The sequence below is a fragment of the Uloborus diversus genome, chromosome 8 (genome assembly GCF_026930045.1).
Source record: "Uloborus diversus isolate 005 chromosome 8, Udiv.v.3.1, whole genome shotgun sequence".
In the NCBI taxonomy this organism is placed as follows: domain Eukaryota; kingdom Metazoa; phylum Arthropoda; class Arachnida; order Araneae; family Uloboridae; genus Uloborus; species Uloborus diversus.
Window position 1 is genome coordinate 67,139,491 of NC_072738.1, and position 6,086 is coordinate 67,145,576.

A 6,086-nucleotide genomic window follows, 5' to 3' on the forward strand; every position below is an offset into this window, starting at 1 on the left:
AAAAATGAACATGACGAAGAAAATTTCAAAAAAGGGGGGGGGGGTGCATATTTATTAGATTGCTACTAGCGTTTTTTGCTTGTAATTTTTGACAACAAACAAAATTACATATTTATCTAGTACTTTTTACGTAATGTATGAAACCACTTTTGGATATTCCACGTTGATTGATTAAAACAAGCCATTATTCTCCATGTATGTTAACTTTTGATTGAAATTCTACCAACAAGTTCTAGCATGCAGCAAAATGGCGTTTACTGTCTCGTTACTTTGATAGTCTTAGATTTCCATAGAACTATGTATGTTGGGCATTTGAGCGCCTTGACTCTATTGTTGCATAGAATGATATAGACGGGGCTTCGACTATATTTTGCATAGCATTTTGTTATGTTCCCTATATACATATTCAAGCGATTTCATTTTTTAATTGCATTATTTTACTAAATTCCTTCTTTTTACACTGCCAAAGGGTCTTCTTGGACGGCTTTTCTACAAATTCCCACTCTCTGGAATCATCAGAAAAGTAGATTTAAGTTACCGCCTTTTTTTTTCAGGAACTTAAATTTGAAAATTGTATAACGTTGTTTTTAGTAATAATTTTAGCGAATATACACTTTCAAAAGCATTTACTACAATTTTCTTATTTTATAGCTCTTTGTAATAAAGTTATAGTCACAAAGAAACCATTACATTCTCTATAAAAATAATGGCTAAACATTGCATATCTTTTTAAAAAATTCATCTTTCAATGATTTAACGTTTAATACACTTAATCTTAAAAAAGCTTTTTTTTTAAAAACCATCTTTGACATTGAAAGAATTTTTAATTGTAATCATATTATGAAACTTTGGCTGAGTTAATTTAATATCGTCTAAAAAGAAATTTTATACCCATGAAATTATCCTTATATATGCATAACAGTCTACTGAAATAGAATGTTGTATTTGCCATTCTGTGTTCATAACCTACCATGGGAAACTTTTCAAGTTTCATCCATAACCTGGTTTATTGAAGAAATATGAACCAATAGGAGTACTGATTTCAGATAGAATTAGCCTGTTTAAAGATTCCTTAGATCGTTTTTCCGTTAATTATGTCTGCATCAAACAACCTTCAATGGTTTTTTATTAAGGGCATCAATGAATATGTAGTTATTAATAATTTATACATATCAATATTTTAAAAGTTATTACTTTTTCTAAAGACATGATTTTAATAAACATCTACAGAACTTTTATTTATAGTTTTTCACCCAAAATTGATTTTAACTTGAATGTTTTTCAGAAAAATGCGCAATTTCAATTTTGACAACATTGTTAGCAAACAAAAACTTGTGTGTCACGGCCATTTCGTGGTCACGAAATCCCCTCCCCCCCCTTTTGCTTTTCAATCTTACCTTTTGAATTTTACCACATAGAATTTTTCAATGAGAGGGGGGAGGAAATTTTAGTGTCGATAAAACGGGGGGGGGGGGATAAACCAAAAGTTATACGCACATGTGTTTGTGGGATCATAGGTATGAGCATTCAGTTAAAATTTTATGTTGCCTTTTTTTCCTCCAAAGATGGATTTGCCAGGAGGAAACCATGATTGGAATTGTATTTATATTCTAAGAACAATATAATATTTTGAAGTGAATTTAAATTATCATTCTTTTCTACTTCGAGCCGCATTCTATCGTTATAATTTCACTTTTTCTCTCTCCTCCAAAACGGTTTGAAGCAGCTTTTTTGCAAAACATATTTCAAAGTCTTCATTTTTAATGAATTTTATTTTAATAGTTATGTAACTGCTTTATATGTGTGTTGCAGCAGGTCTTGTCCTCCTTATTTTAATTTTGTTTCGTTACTCACAGGGGGGAGGGGGGGGGAGAGGGAAAACAAATATCAATGAATGATATGAAATGCCTTTTATATTTTAAGGCAATGTGGAACTCATCAGCATTAATGCTTGCTTATCTTTTGCTTTTCATTAATACCTTCATAAATACTTCACCATAACTTTAAGAGGGGATAAACTATTCTGTCATAACATGCCATATTGCTGATTAAACTTATTAGAAATTATGTTTTAAGGTAAGACATTCATTCGACAGTAGTTGCAGATATGTGCTTTTGTGAAACATTTTAATCTGCTAATCGTTTTTCATGATGACAGCAGAAGTAAATTTATCTTGAATACAAATATTTTGTAATTATAAAAACTGGTTTTGGACAGTAAAGAAACTACTTGTAGATTGTTTGATGCAGCAAAATGCTAACATTCTGTTACACGATCGAAGGATTGAGTGCAGAATTCAGGTGAAAAGATATTGCCACAACAAATGCACTTTAAGAAAAAAAGCGAGTTATTAGTTCCAGAAGACGTCAATTTTTAACGTTCTATAACTCACCAAATTTTGCACTTTACTACAAAACATGGAAATTGATTTTGAGAGAACATAAAGAAGAAAAAGCTGCAACACAAATTCATATACCGAATCACTGTTCAAATGATATGCATGATAACAACAATGAAGTATAATTTTCCTTTTCGATATTTTTTTACATTGCACAACCCGACATAAATTATCTGAGAAAACAAAACTTTTATATTTCTGTGTCATGATATAAATCTCTGAAGGTCATTCAACATCCGAAAACATAGTAGCACCGAACCTCATCCTGCGACGACAACGGCTACTCAACAGTATAAATAGTGTTCTAACAGCGATAGAAGTGGATAAAAGTTGACGATCAACTGTGTCTATAGAAATGTATATATAGGCTCAGCCCTTTTTACAAAAGGGAGTAAAACACATATAAAGCTTTCTTCGGAGAGGGAATATCTCGAACGGTTCCCGTAATCACAGCCGTTGAGCTGGGGCCGCACGGATCTCCGCTGCGCCATTTTGGTTGTATCAAAGAGCTGAAAGATCGACATAATTATTGTGTTTTCCCTTAGTGGAAATCTTCATCGAATTTGCGCATGCGTCAGGTCTGCGCTGATTTTATCAAATTAGGGGTGGAAACCCGGAAGTAAAGGGATGCAAATTCGAAATAACGTAATCAGAAGTTCTTCCGAAGAAGTGTTGAAAAAGAGAGTTAGCAACTGCGAGCGGAAAGTGCCCATCCTCAACCTATCGCCCCTTTTAAAAATAGATTATATACCGAGTGCTGGTCTTTGCTTTCGGGAACAGAGAGTAGCAGTTTTGATCCTGGTAACTTGCTGTTTCACCTTGGACGAGGTTATTGAAAGAGAAGAAGTTCTTAGATCAGCACAACGCTAAAAATTCTTATCGGCAACGCAAACAAGCTCTCCCGCCCTTATTTTAACGAATGGAACGCTTAAACCTCAATGGATCTGAACTAAATTCAACGAACAAACTTATTTGAGGCATTTGCAGAGCAAATGCAATGACCCAGCTTATGACTGGGAGTAAGAACTTTTGATGGCAGCCGTTTGCACTATCACCTGCAGTTGACCTCTACTGAGCTATCCCGCTTTGCCTCAGGTAAAGAGTAGGTCGAAAATTCTACTTTCAATGATTCGTTCGTTTTCCTTCTTTTACTGAGTTTTTTTATACACGGTTTTAAAGTACCTGCAAGGAATCGACTTATTGGATAATGTGAACACAGGCTCATAGAACCGAAATGAGATTGCATTCGAAACAAAGTTTCCTGTGAATTATCCAGATATTTCTCAACAGGGTGTCCAAGAAAGAAATATTGCTGATGGACAGAAGTAGAAGCATTTGATATTGTATAATTTGCTAAATGCATAAAATTACTTGACTTTTTTTCATTAAGAGCACCATCTTCCTTACCAATGTACTTGAAAACCTTGGATCCATAAAGAAATATTAGTTTCTGTTCTTTAAGTTGTCAGAACAGTACAAAGTTTGAATTTACTCTAGAAACGCTTTACTGCTGGACTTTCAAGCAGTAGACATGCTACATATTTTGCATTAATCGGACTGCCCAACAGCTTTTCTCCACCATTTATTGCTTAGCAATTGTGAAACAGCAGTTTTGAACACCAAGTTTACGAAATATTGAAAATCTCACCAAACTTTGTTTCAGCGCATTGTTTTTACCAAAACATGGAGTTCTTAAAAAATCGCTTAAGCTGCCAGCTGTTGAAAAGATTTTACACTTCGCAGCAAAAAGTACTTCTACCTGCACTGGATATTACGATCATATTTGCGATCAAATTTGAACATCTGTGAGGTCAACCGACCTGTGGATTGAAGCCTTCTTTAACCAATCAAAAAGTTTCAATTTGCAATTCGAGTGCCCGCACGTATAAACGACCATCAGAGAACAGTCGGACAATCTGCAACGATTTCCCAATAGATGTGCTAATGGCGTTCAGAATTCCGTCTGGCCCCAGCACTGGAAGGCTTCATCGCAAAAAACAACCTCAAGAGAAATTGAATTAATTCAGACATTTGATCGGAAGAGAGCCTGTCAGCTCGCTCCAATGAAAGCTCGTGATATCACGTGGGAAAAGCAACCTTGTGTACCGCAGGTCTAAGGTTGAGCTCATCACATATATTTCCACGTCTTTGCTTCAAACGGACCGTTGTGGAACATATATTGAACACACATTTCTTGCTCCGTTTGTATTTAAAAAAAAAAAAAAAAAAAAAAAAAAAAACTTTATCACTTTATCGTCTTTGATTTAATCGGATATATAAGTTTAATGCTTTGAGATGAAGCAATATTTATAAAGTAATCAGTTCAGTAAAAATATTTCTCTTAATCCTGGAAAAAAAAAAAGAGAAGTGAAGAGATTTCAAATGGATGCCTGCTTGAGGAGGACATTGAGAATGAGTTCACTGGGAAGGGGAGATCAATACTATTTCATATACTTATACTTATTTTATTCATAGGTCTCACCATATTTTCTTTCGCAATCGCATTTAATATATTTTAATGTATGAGGTTGTTTTGCACGACGAATCTTCCAGGTGAAAAAGAGAAACTTTAAAGTCGAATTTGACGTTTATAATTGCTCGGAGACTGGCTTAGCATTGCAACTCCGTTACTTCAAATTCTATTAACCACTTTAGACTGATAAATTTCTCAGATGTTTTAAGCAGTATTTCAAGTATTTGGCATTCGTGTTTCAAAAAGATCATTCATGCACTAATAAAGAATTTTCTCACAACAACACATTTTTCTTAGCTCACGAGAGAGACTTATGGTCTTATTACACGGTGCGACCTTTTCCTGAAACTCCCATGTATTTCTATGGAGAAAAATTGCTCGGTGTCGCCGACAATTGCATGCAATAGTTGCACCTAGTTGCAGGTTTTATCTAATGAGAATTTTTCAGACTGCATGACGTCAGTGACTTTACTATGTATACTTGGTGTCGTCCGTCAGTACTTCTGGTAAACCTGTGAGTGGGCGGAGAAAGTTGCAGCAAGTTGCTGCAACCAAAGTTGCACCATGTAATGAGACCATTATTCTGCAGTTCAGAGAAAAAAGAAAGATAGTTTAGAAGAATGTTTTATGAAGTTACAATTCGAATCAGCCACTTTCTTCTGAATTGTTTTGACGAATCAAGGAGCTTGATCACAACCGTTACTGTGCCGGAGAACTGTTAAGTTACTGGATCTAGTTAGGCCTCAGTTGAAGTAAATGAAAATATAATTATATATTTATTTCAAATAGTTAAAACATTGAAGCCTATGGATTGGAGAACTGCTGCTCCCTCTCTCCCTTTAGCACAAAAATGTTGTTTGTGTGTTTTTTAAACTTTACTTAAATCGTTTACATGTTCGAAGATGGTGGCTTCATATTCGTTGAATAAAACATTCTTCTGAAAAGAACGGATGCATCTTTTTATTTCTTATAAATTCCCACAAGAACAGTTTAGTTTCGGGTACAATGTTAATCTAAAAAAAAAAAAAAAGATCTTAAAAACTGATCATTATTTAAGATAATTTCCTTTGAATTAGACGCTTCTATTATTTTTTAACCCATGTGATTGGGAATATATCTATGTAAACAATTATTTTTTGCTTCAAATAACTTTTGATAACGTTTTTCTAAATTGCAGAAGAATTTCAATTGAAAAATAGTCTTCTGCTTTGTTT